Here is an 18,219-nt window from a genome sequence, read left to right on the forward strand (position 1 = left end):
CCACGTGACCACAGGGAGGACATGCAGACTCTGCACAGAAGGCACCCCAACTGAGGATCGAACTGGAGAACCTCTTGCTGTGAGAGAACAATGCTAACCACTGCACCACCGTGACCACCCTCACAATACTCACCATTTGTAAACTATGTAAAAAATATAGTTAAGCATAATTGGAACATTTTGATGATAGACCAAGGAGTAAAGAACATCTTAGGAGATTGTCCCAATTTTGTACATAAAATGGGGACAAATTTGAAGAAGTCATTGGAGTACAGACCAAAACATAGGAACGTTATGACATTGAGGAAACACACTACCAAATGTGGACAATGTAATCATTGTTCCAATATTTGGGAGATACAAGGGGTATTTCGGTGAACTGTTGGAAAGCCTTGCTGTGCAGAGTTGGATTCTATTTCAAACTAAGTACATATTTTGCCACTTTATACACTTGCCTATTATTTATGGTGGTGCTGTATTGTTTCTGTTTCTGTCTCTTGTGTCTTCACTGCTTCTTGGTGGCTTTGAAACTGCCCGCCCCTCTTGTAAGTTTGTATTTGGATACTCCTTCTTGGCCTAGCTCATTTGCTCAGTCAACTGAGTGCAGTGAGATCATAGGCACTCCTACTGTGTACAAAGAGAGCATTTGAGAAGGACAACCCCTGTAGCCTCTTAATCTTGCTGTGTTCCCTCACTCAAAAAAAAAAAAAAAAAATATATATATATATATATATATATATATATATATTCAGCTGCTCTTACTGTAACTGTCTTAGTTGCTGTTATGCGGGCTATCTGTTCAATTGTTCTTACTTTGCACTTTTTACTGCTTGTTAGTAGTGTTCTAGTTTAATGTCTTCTGCACTTGTTTTTTAGTCATTTGTTAATTTAATTGCATTTAATTAAACTGTATTTGCCGTGATATTGATATACGTGTGCTAGGCTGCACTGCATTTGAATTGTATTTACTGCTGTTTTAGATGCTTTTCTGTAAAAAAAAAATTAAAATCCTAGCTTATTTCCTGCCTTTCCTGTAACTTACCTAGTCCAGATATAGACTTGCTGTATCCAGGTGTATTTGTAAGCTCCTGAGCCCCCCAAGCCTTTCTGTGTTGGAGGGAAGCCTTGTAGCTTATCAGTGGGAGTGGTAAGCACTAGGTAGCCTATCTACCACAGGAGGAGAGGTTTCTGGCCCAGAAATTATAGTTTATTGGCCATTTGGGAAGCTCTTCCATCTCTTTCAACCTTCTGATTCAAAAGCCTGTGTTTGTGCTTGTTTCCTGCCTTTCCTGTTACTAGTCTAGTCCAGGTACAGATTTACTGTATCCAGGACTCTTTGTAAGCTTCTGAGCCCCTCCCCCCAAGCCTTTCTGTATTGGAGGGAAGCCTTCTAGCTTATCAGTGGGAGTGGTAAGCATCAGGTAGCCTATCTACCATGGTAAGAGTGGGTTTTGGCCAATTAATCGTAGTTTATTGGCTGTTTAGGCAGTTTTCCATCTCTTTCAACTTGCTGGCTTAAAAGCCTGCATTTGCACTTGTTTTCCACCTTTCCTGTTACTAGCCTAGTCCAGATACAGAGTTGCTGTATCCAGGACTGTTGGTAAGCTTCTGAGCCCCCCCAAGCCTTTGTGTTGGAGTGTAGCCTTCTAGCTTATCAGTGGGAGTGGTAAGTACTAGGTAGCCTGTCTACCACAAGAGGAGTGGTTCTTGGCCCAGGAATTGTAGTTTATTGACCATTCGGGAAGCTGTCCATCTCTTTCAACTTTCTGGTTTAAAAGACCACATCTGTGCTTGTTTCCCATCTTTCCTGTAACTAACCTACTGGAAAGCACTAGAAAGCCTTAAATTGATATAAGCCTTCTAGCTTAAAAGAGAGACTTTGGAGTGATTGAGTGTCAGTTTTCTGTATTTTCTTGCTGTACTTAACTGTTTTCCACCTAAATGCTGATTTTCCAGCACTTATTGTGATATAAAAGCTTGTTTTTTTTCACATATTGTACTTATTTGACTGCCTGCACTTTTAAAAAGTTGTTTTTTGTTTAAATAAATTGTTTAACTGTTGTAGGCTACACACTAAAGTGTGATAGCCTTTTCTGATCACTTGTAGTTGTTTAAAGCTGTTTTAAGTGTACTTTTTACTGTTTTTGCCTTATCTTTTCAAAATAAATAAATAAATAAATACATTTCTTGTTTCCCACCTTTCTAAGCTAGTATAGTCCAGTTTTCAGGCTAGTGCTGAATTCAGGGCTGTGTTACAAGTTTCTGAGTTGCCCATACCTTACTTGGATAGAGGGAAATTTCTTTGAGCAGCCACCTGTCCCAGGAGGAGTGGTTCCAGCCCAGATGTTAGTAGTTTAAAAACCGCGTTGCATGGTTTTGTGCACCGGGCAACACCGGTTAACTAGAGTTAAATTATTCCTGGCTCCACTAAGTCTCCTCTTCAGTTTTTCACTTGAAAGTAGTCTAACTCTCAACCTAAGCAGTCAAAAAGCATACTACAGTCCAGCACTTGTTCAGACCTAATAGCAAGCACTAATATACCCCGACACTTGACTGCCCAGCAAGGCAAGGCTCTTTATCCACCCCTCACCAACCAAGTGACTAAGCAGCTCACCCTACTATTCAGGCATGACCAAAGGGCAACTTCTGGTGTACTCTCCAGTCCAGCTGGTGAATCTGGGTATCCTGAGGCAATGTTACAACTGCCTCATGTACACAGACAGCCCTCTCCTCCTACCACAAAACACTAACATATGTGAGAGATGCAATTATACAGCCAAACTGGAGGCTAAGGTATCTCCACCAAAGACTGGAACAGACAGTCATGAGGAGAAGGTTAGCACTTGCACCACACCTCCAGCCTCACATAGACCTACTAAACCAGCACTGCCAAAAAATACATATAAATACACAAAATCATACTCGGAGGCTCTAAATAAAAACCTGCAAAAGCATCAGAGAGCTCCAAAGCAGACACCTACAAAACCTGCACCTCCCATCACAAACCAGACAACACATAAAACACAAAATCAATGTGCCACACAATCACAGCCCTTAAGGCGAAATAACATACCTAACACACTAGTAATAGGTGACTCAATAGTCAGGCACACTAACGCCCCACTGACTAGGCAGGACAAGGAGAAGGTTACTGTTAGCCGCCTGTCGGGAGCCAGAATCCACCACATAACACAAGCACTCAGGTCACTCCAGAACAAGTACAAATATGACTCTGTCATTGTTCATGTTGGTGTGAATGACCTGAGCTGTACCTCCCTGGACTACATGAAAAGAGACATGGAAGAGCTCTCTGATCATGTAGCCCAGGCGGATATGACCCTGACCCTGAGTAGCATCCTGCCCTCACCAAGAATGATACCTCAGTATAAAGAAAAAATGAACAATTTCAACAATTGGCTAAGCTTCTAGTGTCATTCAAAGGGGATCCAGTGTCTGTCAGCCTGGGATGACATGCTCAACAAGCTGCGTTGCTTTGCAAGAGACAGCTTGCACCTGTTACCCCTTGGCTTTCGAATACTGGCCAAGGCTCTTGCCGCCCCCTTAGTGCCTTTTTTAGGCAAGGCTCAAAATTCAAACCCACCTTTGTAAACAGCACAAGTAAAAAACTGAGGGTTATGCTACTCATGGCCTGGAGTTTAAGTCTCAAAATGCATGCGCTCAAAGCACTCCTAAGTATGGAGAACATCAACATCTGTGCAGTAACTGAAACCTAGTTCAAGGCTCCAGAGAGCACTCCAGCATTACTACGCTACAACTCATACCACACATTCTGGCCACAGAACCTGGACCAAAATACAAAAGGAGGGGGTGTATCCATATTCATCAAGGATACCCACACCTCCAGGTTAGTGGCACAGCATGATATCTCTCAGATCATCCATGTGCAACTAACATCGGGCAAATCTGCAATGCAAATTGTGGCCTGCTACAGATCACCCTCCATGACCCAGGACCACCACTCTGCCTTTCTGGAGACACTGGAAAACATAAAGGTCCTACCGAACACCCTGATCTTGGGAGATTTCAATTACCCTACAATTAACTGGGAAAACTACTTGAGTACAAACTCCCAGACACAGCGCTTCCTGGAATTTATCAACTCAAATGCCCTGGATCAGCTGGTAAACTCTACTACCAGAGGCCACAACATATTGGACCTGGTCATCACCAACATGGGAGACAGGTGGCCAACCCGTCACTGGTTAGATCAGACCATAAACTAATCACCCTGGATATTCACACCCCACCACCACCCCCAACCAAGGAAACCACAGTGAAAAACTTTTCTAAAGCAAACTTCACCTTATTTAAGGCAGAGGTGGTAAGTTTCACAGCCTCCACATTAAAGGATAACACTGCCCAAGATGCAGAATCCTTTACAGTTGCACTCTATGAGCACCTACAAGGATGCATGGATCATGCCATCCCTAGCAAAACCAAGACTCACTCCCCTAAGAGAAGGAAACCAGTTTGGTGGATCCCTGCCATAAACAGGTTATACAACAAAAGGAGGAAACTAGTTAAAAAAAAAAGCAAATCCCAAGAAGGAAAGACATCCCAGATCAGTATCAGTTAGAAACTAAGGTCCCTCATAAAATCATCCAAGGCTAACTTTGAAAGAAAAATAGCCAAGGATTCAAAAGATAACCACAAAGCCTTCTTTAGCTATGTCAAGAATCTAAGTGGCAACTCACAGATATGCTCTGAGATGCAAAATAGCACAAAATATACTGAACCTACTGATATTGTCAACATACTGGCAGATAGATTCAGTGCAAACTTCACCTTCCTCTCACCTTCAAAAGGGCCCACAACAATACTGGAAAAGTGTAGTGTCCCGAAAATCACAGAAGCACAGGTGAAAACAGCCCTATCAAAAGCCAAAAACACAGCCTCAGTGGGGCCAGATGGTGTCCCAGGCTGCATCTTGCACGAACTAACCCCCCCACCTAAACATGCTGTTCAACCTTAGCCTCTCCACAGGCTACATGCCCATAGAATGGTGCACAGCAATGGTTATTCCGCTCCACAAAGGAGGAACTACAACTGACCCTGGTAACTATCGCCCCATAAGCCTGACTAGCCTGGTCTGCAAGGCTATGGAGCAGATCATCATGGAACTCATTAACAAAGACATTGGGAACCTCCAAACACTTGACCCAACCCAGTTCGGCTTTGTTAAGGGCAGATCATGCCTACTAAACCTGGTCTTCTTCGAGACAGTTACCAAGGGCATAGACGAGGGAAAGATGGTTCACACAGCCTACCTTGATCTCGCCAGTGCAGTCGACACCATTCCTCATTCAGGTATTATAGAAAAACTCACCAGCCTGAACATAAACCACTACATCACAAGATGGGTTGCCAACTGGCTTACAGACAGAACTCACATGGTAAGAATAGCGGGCTCCAGGTCTGACTCTAAACCAGTCACAAGTGGTGTCCCGCAAAGCTCAGTTCTGGGACCCCTACGGTTCGGCATATATTTCTCAGAAGTACAGGCAAACACAGGAGGACTATGGCTAACCAAGATCGCCAATAACGGCAAACTGGGAGCCATAATTGACTCTCTGGCTGACACGGACATCCTCCAAAAAGGCCTTACTGAGACAGACACCTGGTGTCAAAGTCATGGCCTCAAGCTAAATGCCAAAAAATGCATAGTCATCCCGTTTGGGAAAAACAAAACTCCCACGAATTACCACATAGGTGGCAGCCCCCTTAATACAGAAGAGGTAATAAGAGATCTGGGGACCCAGGTAGATAGTAATTTCTTCTTTGACAATCATATTGCCAAAGTAGTTAGAAAATCCTTCTATGTGGCCCATCTAATCACTAAGGGGTTCGCATCTAGAAATAAAGAGGTTATAGAGCCCCTCTACTCGTCACTCATCAGACCCATCATAGAGTACAATGCCCCATTTGGGATGTACCTCACAAGACACTTCCAATAGCTTGAAAGACCACAAAAGCACCTCACCAAGAGGATTACTGGCCTCAAACATATGTCCTACGCAGCCCAACTGAAAAAACTCCGGCTTGTACTCAGTGGCATATCGCTTACTCATAGGTGATCTCTGCCTGACTTGCAAAGCCATGTCCAACTCAGAATTGATGGGCATGCTCCACCTAAAGAAATCCAAGTCACTGCAAGCCACAAGCCCAAGTGAGCTAAACCTCACCACAACAATAAATAGAACATGCTGGAGGGATAGATTCCTGTCACAGAGACTCCCCATGCTTTGGAACAAAATTCCTAACTACATTAGGCAGAGCCCCTCACTAACATTCTTCAAGAGATGCCTTGACGAGTGGATGGGTAACAGAAAGCACACCCCTGGGATCACTTCATTTGCTCTGCTTGACAGAGGTTCAGTTAATTAATCAATGGGGCGGTGAAAGCCGACACACTCTGGCTAGGCTTATAAATGCCCTCGGGCAGATAACTTAGTACCTACCTATGAACCTATGAACCTATAAAACTGGAAAATATAAATAAGACTTATTTATATTTTAGACATGGAAACTGTAATAGCAAGTTTGTCATTTATCTTGTCAAGTGCATGTCATACCCCACATATTACATAGGCAAGACTGAGCGACATTTCAAAAAAAGAATATATGACCACTTATACTGTATTAGAACTAAGGATGTCAATAATGCATTATAGGTTCATAGGTTCATAGTTTCATAGGTAAATACTTGGCTATCTGCCCAAGGGCATTTATAAGCCTAGCCAGAATGTGTTGGCTTTTGCCACCCCCTTAGATTAGTCCCCTGTGCCTCTGTCCAGCAGAGCCATTAGTTCCCTGTGCTGCTGTCCAGCAGAGTCATTAGTTCCCATCCACCCGTCAAGGTTTTTCTTGAAGAGTGTTAGTGAGGGGCTCTGCCTGATGTATATTGGAATCCTGTTTCAAAGCATTTGGAGTCTCTGGGATAGGAATCTATCCCTCCAGCATGTCCTATTTATCGTTGTGGTGAGGTTTATATCTCTAGAGCGTGTGGCTCTCCAGAATTTGTTTTTTTTTAGGTGGAGCATATCCATCAATTCTGGGTTGGACATGGCCAACAACATGGAAATGGCCATGGAATTATATAGACACATTGACCATTGCGGAGATGTTCATGTTTTTAAATTTGCAATTATTGATCAAGTTTTAAGTGGACCCTGTGGTGGCAATATTAAGGCACTTTTAGGCAAGAGGGAAACGGATTGGCAAATATTAACTGATGCAGCCAGGGGGCCTGGACTTAATGAATATATCTCTATTAAACTCTTATTGCAATTAAGTTAGTGAATTTGTGTACTTTTTACATATAGTATTTTATATGTCTAAGTTTATATATAGTAGCTATTTAATTATTGTATTTATGATTTTATAAGTGTTTTAATGTTTTTTTATTTATGTATATTAGTATTTATATCTATGGCTGTGTTTTAAATATTAAAATATTTTAACATTAAGGTAGATATGATACATTTTATTGCATCATATTTTAGGTAGGTAGGTAAGAAATAGCACCCACAATAATTTGTTATGTAACAATTTTTTATGCATTTATAACAATTTCTTATGCAACAATCATCTCCCCACCAAACAAAAATATTTTGGTTTTGTTATAAATATTTATAAATTCAAATGGTGTTTTTAATATACAAGCACTAACATCAACCCTAATGCTTTTTTAAATGTATTAACTAATTGATAGGTTCATGAAGTTTTGTAGTATATATATATATATATATATATATATATATATATTTTTTTTTATATAAATATTTTTTGACTGTGCATGGTATGTATGACATTAGTTAATAATTTATTTTTTTTGATGCAAAAACTTTGAAGTCCAAATATAATATATTTTGCCTATATAGCATCTGTCACTTTAAATCAGTGATGGAGTATTGTGTTTGGTGCCAAAATGATTTTAAATATCAGGCAGTATTATGCCATTGTGTTCTGATGAAGTCCATCTTTTGTGGATGAAAGCGCTTAACGAGGATGTCATTGAATGTTTTTTGATTCATATATTAAAGTTTCAGTTAACGCTTGTTTGATGTGTCAGTTTACAAATCTATAGACAGAGTATTGCCTAAAAAAGTAACGTATAGAGAATTGTAATCATTACAGTATAAGCAGAATGTATAGTGAAACCCTTGTGTTGCAAAGAAGGTGTAGATGTGAAAGGCGAGCTTATGGATTTATGGGATGTTGAAGGAGTCATCTATAATTTTAAAACATTTATCTATTGTAGAGGTTGATTGAGCACATGCACATACAGATACAAGTTTTCCATGATGTACATTGAACCTATTACCTATCTAGTAACACAATATAGAAACCAATGCATTATTCACAAGTGCTACAGAAGAAAACTGAATCCTAAGCATACCTCTCAACCTGGAAACATAAAAAAATCAGAACAAAGCCCCACGATAAGTAGCTGCAACTGGCCAGAAATTGGGATGATGATTAACATAAGATTTGCAAACATAATCATGGAACCCCACCCACTTCAATGGAATTGTGGGATACCAAACTGAAGACTGAAGTCACTAAATAAGAAATAATGTCAGGCATTTGAATTTCAGACTTCATATTCCTCAGAAAATGCATAATAAAGCAAAACTTGTTATTCTAGTAACTATCTGAGTTTACAGGAGCAATATTTAATTAAAACATGTCTGTCCCTATTTTTTGGGCCTTTGTCCCACCATTATTTTTCTGGCTTTGTCCAGATTTCTTACTCTGAGAGATTGAGAGGTATGGTTAATAATTCCACAACATATATTTGATTCCCAAACAAGTGATACAAGTTCACAACCACTTGTCCCACCAATATAGTTTTAAAAGATTACCCTTTCAGTGATACCCAAGTCAACCCTACTTGTACAAAGACTGCAAGTCTGATGATCGGGTACAATTTCATAGTGCCACAGTAGCAATCATTTCTAATCCATAAAAGAGGAAAAACAAATAACATAAATCACACAAAAGACCTTACAGATTCTGCTGTAATTATTAGCAGAACATCATTGGGCAAAACTGAACCAACCTGTGAAACAACTGTAGTCTGACTTGATAATTGACAGTTTTGTCTTATCTCATATAAACTGCTTTGTTTATGCTAAACAGAGTAGTTAGCAAGTATGAAGATAATGTATTAGACAATTTCTGATCCGTTAATACCTGTGTGCCTTATGTATACGTCCAGGATAGACTATGTTAACTTCATAAGAGTTTGTGAAAGTTGACAGACAACCTTCTGCAGTCAGCATGACATATTTGTATCATCTTCTGTAAACAATTTACTTGTGTTAGTTTACTGGGGTAGAACACTAATCACAACTGACCGGTTTCAGGTTTAACCCAGGTTGCAGAGATACAAACTCTAACAGACTACATTTTAAGAGACATCACATTAAAATGTAAAGCTTTAGAATACAGTTGCATGCAATAGTAAAACTTGTTTAGGCATGAGAACTCGTATATTTCAGATCCAACAGTCCTATTATGTTCTGTGCATCTTTTCTTCATAGATCACCTCAGTAAATGGATTTCGTCCAGTAACGGCCAATGAAGTCAACAGAGTAACAAACAACTTCTTATACTAATTTCAGCACCACATGTCCATTTAAAGTTAGATAACTGCACATCAAGGAGCTGCTTGCAAATGTTTTTGCTGCATCACTGCAACCACAATAACACATCATGCCTTCAAATAAAGAATTAAAAAATTGGAAACCTACATTAGAAAACAAATAATCGTTGTGTGGCAAATCCCAAATTCAAAGATACATTTAACAAATCTGGAACTTACCCTGCAAAGTGACAGAATCTGCTACAATTACGGAACGTCAAAGCTCCATTACAGTCACATCACATTTGCATCAAAGAGGGACGCTTGGCTCCCATTCTTGTAAGAGACTGCAGTGCAGCTGAGCTAGTGTGCTACAGGAGATTAATGACTTTTCTGTTATATCACCCATTTGCACCAGCCATTTACATTTACCTAGCTTGGATACCCCAACTGTTTGTATTCCGTACCATATAAAAAGCCAACTATTGGCTAAACAAAGGCACTTCACATCACATGAAATTAAATGTCACACGCAAGTTGACTGTTTCTTTAGGACTCCACTATTGACTGACAGGGAAGTGAGAGTGGCAATATCGTGGTGCAGTATGGTACAGCGAAATATTTATTTACTTGGTTACTGATAGAAAGATGTTGTAGATCAATATGTATGTACAACTTTAAGAAGCTTTCTAGGGGCTTGCACAAGTGTATAAATACTGAGCATTTGTGAGCCTGACTGCCATTTTGTAGTAAGCTGTTGAGACATAAGCATGTATATCTGTATAGTCTGTCAGTTAATTTGTTTATATTTTGTATTGCTGCTATCCATCCTGATGTGTTTTTACATAATAAAGCATATAAACGAACTATCCCACCTGCTCATCTTTACTTGTGAATCAAGATGAGTGACATGGTGTCAAAATGGGATCCAGATGCAGATCCAGATACAGGACAGAAGGCACTCAGTTAAAGGTGGAGGAATATAGAGGAGTTAATCATCCCTACTGCAAGTATAACTCGCAAAAAAGGTCAAAAACAAATTTCAGATATCAAAGCTTACTTAAATGATTTCTTATTTGCAAAACAGAAAACAAAGCACTTAGAACACTCTAAATACATTTCTAGTTAAACAAAATGTCTGAAAGTGTGACATATTGATGAAAATATTTGAATGAGTACGGAAAATGTTTGAAATAAAGTCCGAATTGCATAAAATGAATAAAATAAGGAAAACAATCATATTTTTATGCTAAGAGCTACTTTTTTGCATCGATTAAAGCTATTCGAGATATCCAAATTGTATAAAGTGTTTGCATGTTTGTGCGTTATTACAATACAGATATTTCACAAAATACAGCCATTTTAAAGCATATTTCACAAAGTACAGTATTTCAAAGAGTTTATTGTGCATTTGAATGTTATTACAAACACTGGCTGTATGTGCATGTTCTTATATAATTACAAGGGCCATATTTTTAGTGTGTTTGGGCATACTTTGTTGGCATGGCAGACGGATTTTGAAAACTAGGACCTCTTGTCTTTGATAGAACAGGGAATTGGAGAGTGTTTGAGCAACAGTATATTTTTATAGAAGCTGCATTTTCTGATAAAGATGATCATATGAAGGCATTTATTCTGCTTAATTTATCTGGTTCAGAAGCCATAGAAAGAGAGCGTTCATTTATGTATGCACCTGCTGTATTTGCAGGAGAGGGGTAAAACTGTCATATAGTGGTACCGGCTGAGTCAAGGGAAGACCCATTGAGTGCTTAAAATGTAAATTTAGAGAAATCTGTAACCCACAAATGAATATTACAATGGAAAGGCACTTATTTTACACAAGAGATCAACAGCCTGATTAAACTTTTATAGTATATATAACTGATTTGAGAAACAAAGCTAAAATGTGAAGATTAGGTGATTTAAGGGATGAGTTGATAAAAGACAGACTTGTATGTGGTACTAAAGATGATGCTGTGAGAAAGATTTTGCTTTGTGACAGTGATTTGACTTTGAATAAAGCCACTGAGAGTTGTCAGATATATGAGCTTATAGAAAAGTACACAAATATGCTTACAAATGAGAAATGCATGCTTCCAGTAACTTCTAAAGTTGACATTGATACTATGCAACACATGGTTAAAAGAAACAGGCCCAAGCACATGGCAGCAACTGCAACCCCTGCAACAATCACTGATAAACTCTGTACCTTTCTAGCAAATTTCAGAATACACACAGTCTCAGTGAAGCACAAGACTGAGTCAGCAAACTCAAAGAATGTGCCTCTACCCAGTTTCATTACCAAATGTTACAATTGTGGTGGAAATCATAAACCTAAAGAGAAAAGTGCTTAGCTTCTGGTCAGCCATGCCAGAAATGCAATAAGTGGAATCATTTCAAAAGGTTTTGTAAATCAAATAAGGGATATTTTTTATTAAAAGGGAACATTCAAAGAGACAAGTTGATCAATTAGAAAGTTATTACCCTACTTTTTATGTTGATTGTGTGTCAGTGATTAATGAAACAGTAAATACAGTAGATTTATGGGCAAAGAATGAAGTATTTTGTACTGTTCAGATAAATGCAAGACACATAGAGCTCAAAGTGCAATCTTATCTCTGCAGAAACATTTGCTAGAGTGTGTGCTGAGGAGAAGCTTGATTTTGCAAAGTGTGCAAAGCTTATTGCTTATGGTGGTGAAGAAATTCAAACTGAAGGTTCAGTAGTGCTTTCATGTTACTCTTCCGGGAACAGCTATTGCAATTTTCTTTAGTCAAAAGGCATGTAGAGTCATCATTAGGCCTCAGAGACAGTTTGAAAATCGGACTGCTTTCATTTAATAAGGAAGTCCATCATGTAAGCTTGAAAGACCACTGTTCTAATTTTGCCCAGTCTATTTTCTTTACCTATGCTGATCTTTTCAAAGGCAAAGCCAAGCTAGATAAAGTGGTGTATAATTTGTCCAGTAGAAGAACCAACTAATTGGGTATCTCCATGGTCGTAGCTCATAAGAAAAGCTCAAATGGTATCAGAATATGTATTGATCGACGAGATTTGAACAAATCACTGAAAATACCTCATCATCCTATGTGTACAGTCAAAGACATTGCTGCTGTCATGCCAAATGCCACTGTTTTTTCTGTCCTAGATGCAAAGAATTATTTTTGCAAATTTAGCTAGACCAGAAATCCTCATTGGTAATCACTTTCAGTACTCTGGCAGGTACAGATTTTTGAGAATGCCATTTGGGATACATTTTGCCAATTAAGTCTTCCAGCATGCAATGCAGCAATTTTTTTCTGGATATCTGTGTGCTACTATAGTAGATGATATACTAGAAGGAGGTAATGGTGAAGCTGAGCATGACAGAAACCTCAAAAAATTTCTGGGAAAAGCATGTGAAGTGAATCTTTAGCTGAATCCCTTGAAGTGCAAATTCAGGCTATGAAAAGTTACTTATGTTGGTCATTTATTTACCAGTTCAGGCTTACGACCAGATCCTTCCAAGCAAACTGCAGTTCTCAAGATGCCAGCTCCAGACAGTGTTCAAGCCCTACAACATTTTCTAAGCATGGTTAACTAACTAGGCAAGTTCATTTCAGATTTGAGCTGAAAAGACCTCATCAGCACCACTCAGAGAGCTGACATGCAAAGATGAATCCTGGTCATGGTCAGAGCAACACCAGAGAGCATTTGAAATCCTGAAACAGAAAATTGCCAGGCCACCAACTCTCAGATACTATGATGTTCACAAACCAGTTATTCTTTCTTGTGATGCTTAGAAATTTGTTCTTGGTGCAGTCATTCTTCAAGAGAGTAGACCAGTAGCCTATGCATTGAGAACTCTGACCCAAACTAAAATGCAGCATGCTCAGATAGAGAAAGAACTCTTGGCAATTGTATTTGCATGTTCAAAGTTCCATGACTATATTTATGGTAGACCTATCTAGATTGAAACAGATCACCAACCTCCTGTCACTATTTTTGAGAAAGCCTATGCATACAGTTCCAGCCAGATTGCAACACATGATGTTGAAATTGCAAAAGTATAATTTCAATCTTGTCTACATAAAAGGTACACTTCTTTATCTTGCTGTTACATTGTCCAGATCACTAGAAATACCACTGAACAGCATGAGAATGAGAAAATTGATTTTGAAGTCATAGAAGTGAGAATTTTTTCTTCCACACATCTTGATGTGCTTAGAAGACATAGAGCCACAGATCCAGTTCTTCAGAAGCTCAACTACTATATCAGTTGAGGATGGCCATCAAAACAATCTTGCTTACCAGTAAACCTGCAACTATATTTTCCATACAGAGATGAGATTTTACTTGACAATGATATCATGAAAGGTCCTAAAATTATTGATCCAAAGTCCTTGCAACAAGAGTATATTACTATGTTGCATTATGGCCATTCAGGAGCAGACTCTACCAAAAGAAGGCTGAGAGGATTAGTATTTTAGCCTTCTATGTCACAGGATATTGAGGTAGTACTTTCATATTTCTGTGTATGTAACAGCACTAAGTTGCATCAACCGAAAAAAACACTTAATCTAAACCAGATTCCTGGACTACCATGGTTGAGACCACACAAATTTATTTCTGAGAATGGTACAGTTTACAAGCCAACAGTTCAAAAGATTTGCTGAAGAGTGGGACTTTACTCATATTAGGAGTAGCCACAGTCAAATGGGTTGGCAGAATGTGCACTTCAAAGTGTGATACAATTACTAGAGAAGTCAAAGTGAGACAACAGTGATGTTTTCTTCTTTGAATCTCAGAAATGTTCCTCATGATAAACATCTTGGTTCACCTGCACAGAGACTTCTGTCAAGACAAACCAGAACCATGCTACCTATTAGTAGCAAATTATTGGTTCCATGTGTCAAGAACACAGATCAGTGAAAGCCAATTTGTTGAAAAAGCATTTATCCCAGAAGTCCTATTATGATAAGAACAGCAAACTGCTCAGTCCATTAAGTTAAGGAGAGATAGTGAGGATGTAGATGTCTAAAGGTTTTGATTTGATTGGAGTCATGAAGAGTGTATGTCCAGAGCTGAGATCATATGTTATGGAATTTCAAGGAGTAGAATTTAGGCAGAATCCGAAACATTTGATTCCAGTGTCTGAGCCTGTAGTGCAGTATCATACCTCCGAGAAAGACTCTATATCTCAGAGTGAGTTATCCAGAGTTCCAGTAAATATCCGTGATCCTGAGAAGAATCCCAAAACTTCAGAATATGTTTGTTCACCAATGACTGTCCCTGTTGCTAAATCCAGTTCTGATTGCTATATCACTAGATCAGATCACATCTCTAGAACATGTTCCAGATACATGGCGACTTGAACATGAAGACATAAAGACATGAAACATAAGGACATATGTGTTTTGTTTATTTCTTATTGTCTGTACAATTGCATGTCTCTATTTTCAAATGTCATTATTTTGTGAGCAATTCCTTAAAGAGGTAGGATGTAGATCAATATTCATGTACACATTTAAGAAGCTTTCTAGGGGCTTGCACAAGTGTATAAATATTGAGCACGTGCAAGCCTGACTTCCATTTTGTAGTAAGCTGTTAAGTTGTAAGCATGTACTCTGTGTAGTCTGTCAGTTAATCAGTTTGTTTATATGTTGCACTGCTGCTGTCCATCCTGATGTGTTTCTACATAATAAAGCATATAAACAAACTACCCCATCTGTTCATCTTTACTTGTGAAGCAAGGTGAGCGACAGATGTAAACATGTCTTTCAACCTCTTATTAAAGGAAATCTGGATAAAGCTAAAAATAATTAGGGGAACAAAGCCCTCAAAATAGGGGCATATTTTTGCTCTTACAACATTAGAGTTTTGCTAGAATAACATGTTTGGTGTTAGAATGCCTTTTCTCAAGGATATAAAGTCTGAAACTAAAATGTATGTCACTATTTTATGACTTACCCCCTCCCCGACATACACACCACAACACTTTCTGGTTACAGTAGGCAAGGAAGTTGATAGAAAGGAAAGCAAAAACAAAACAGAAAATAGCATACAGATTACTACCACATTGTGATGTACATTTGTCTGTGTCTGCTTAAGTAGAATTCATAATAAGCATACTGAATTTGACACACTTCAGGTACAAACATCCAATAAAATACAACTGCATTTTTTTATTCATTTTTGCTTATCTAGAGGTGGAGCTGCCAGACTCAGAGTCAGAGAAAGTAAATTTTCAGATCCTCCTGCCTGCAGACAAGGGTGGGCATTGAGTGAACTCTGCAGATTTGCAGAACTCAAGTTGTATGCACAGCTGCACTCCACTCACTGCCACTGCTGCTGCAATATTCCCTCCAAAACACTTCAAATCTCTGATTGAATCTGATAGGCAGTCTGCCTCAGAAAGCTGATGTCACATGCATGCCTATGTATGCTGGCAATGTGTTTTGACATTAGACATAAATTTAACGTTGTAGCTATATTTAAAAAAAAAGAAAAGAAAAAAATGGGAATTAAAAGGTGCCACTCAGGAATTCATGGCACCCCATTATTTTGCTCTCAAAACTGGTAAATACAAAGGAATTCAGTATGGTATAATCCTAAGGGAAAAAGTGAACTTTTGTCAGGATGACCGCATCATTGTGTTTCGTACAGGATGTTTCTGTAAAAAATGGTATACTGGAGCCTTCTGCACAATTAAATGCGTTCTCTTCAGGCAACAGGAAGACAGCAGCAAGCATTATACACATTCACACACACCCACAGACACAAGTCTTCCATGGTGGATATTGAACCTCTGACGTATTTAGGTTACGCAATCAAGAGAGAGAACAGCATCAGTTGCAAGCACCATAGGACAAATCTGACTATAAAAGGGAGATAGTGCACTTTTGTCAGTGTTTTTCTAAAAGAGTGTTTCCATAAAAATCTGTATAAGGGAGCGGTATACATATTTCAATGCAGTCCTTCAGGGGAAGTGGAGACAGCAAAAAGCACTGTACACATGCAAACACACATACAAATTTTCCATGATGGGCATCAAATCTCCTATCTATCTAGTTACACAATCTAGGGAGCACAGCACTAGTCGCAAGTGCCACAGGAGAAGTTGGGTGATTAAGATGACCTCATTAGTATGTATCATAATAGGATCAACCAATAAACCACCGAAAATAAACCAAGAAAAAAGGATGCGGATGGCTATCGCTCTTCACTTTGCTGACAATAAACTTTAAGCAAGTGCAAACAGCTACTCAAGTTCTTCTTTAAGTTAGTTTAAGGATTCAACCGGAGCCCACAAGTAGTCAGGAGTTGGTATTTGCAAAAAAACTTCTTTAATCCACACGACAAGAAGACAAATTCGAACACAAGCGCTTTCGCCCGTTCGTAATGGGCTTTTTCAAGTGTAATCATTTCTCTAAAACACAGTGCTTATATATCTTTTAAAAACCACCAAATTAAGTAATTACATTAAATTAATTGAATAATTAAATATTTAAACAATTAATTAGAATTAAAATACATATTCTTCGTGTCTTTACCAAAAGTGCTGTTCAGATAAATCAAAAACATTGCTAAACGCAAATACATTATGCGTTAATTTGAAACATACTAAAATGCTTCCCAGTAGTTAATACTGTAAAAATGCATTTTCTTTGTGTCTTTACCAAAAGTGCTGTTCAGATAAATCAAAAACATTGCTAAACGCAAATACATTATGCGTTGATTTGAAACATACTAAAATGCTTCCCAGTAGTTAATACAATACAACTCCACCATGTAAAGCTTAAAATAATGACATAATACTTAACAAACTTTAAACCTAGATAAACATAACCAAAAATAAAAATGTATAAATGTTCTAATAAATACAAATAAATATCAAAACAAACAGCAACAAACGAAACCATGATATGTCTGTCTGCCTGGCAATGATCCTACGATTGCTGAATGCCCATATCGTGTTTGTTGTCAGTTAAGAACAATTGGGTATATTAGCTATAAATGCATATCTGAATGCATAACTGGCATTGTATTAAATATATAGTTAGATGTAACACGTAAATTTTACAAATATATTAAAAATGTTAAAAATGTACTAAAAATATGTTCTGTTAAATAAACAAATAAATAAAACACAAAAACTATACAGAATATTATAAATATCTAATGTAATGTGTTGTGTATATGTAATATATTTTATATGTAAACAGTTGACCTTAAACATATTAAAATATGTATAAATTTATGTAAATGTATAACTGTTTGATTAATACTATATTGGAATTCATGAGAATAATTTTGAGTATTAATTTTATATTTTTCAATGGGGAGTTCTTTAAGCAGAAGAGCGGGGTGGCTATAGGTGCCCCCTGCGCTACAGCCTATGCGAACATAGTTCTAAATAAATGGGAAGTAGAATTTATTCATTCAACTGAATGGAGTAAGTATATTAGTTTTTATAAGAGATTCTTGGACGACATTTGCATTTTGTGGTCAGGTTCCAAACAAGAATTTTTTAAATTCATGGACTATTTGTCCAAAACTACAGATTTTCTTCATTTTACTTATGAAATAAACGATACGTCCTTGCACTATTTAGATATAAGGTTAACTAAGAA

This window comes from Protopterus annectens, chromosome 9.part0 (assembly GCF_019279795.1).
Source record: "Protopterus annectens isolate FY-2018-M chromosome 9.part0, PAN1.0, whole genome shotgun sequence".
In the NCBI taxonomy this organism is placed as follows: domain Eukaryota; kingdom Metazoa; phylum Chordata; order Ceratodontiformes; family Protopteridae; genus Protopterus; species Protopterus annectens.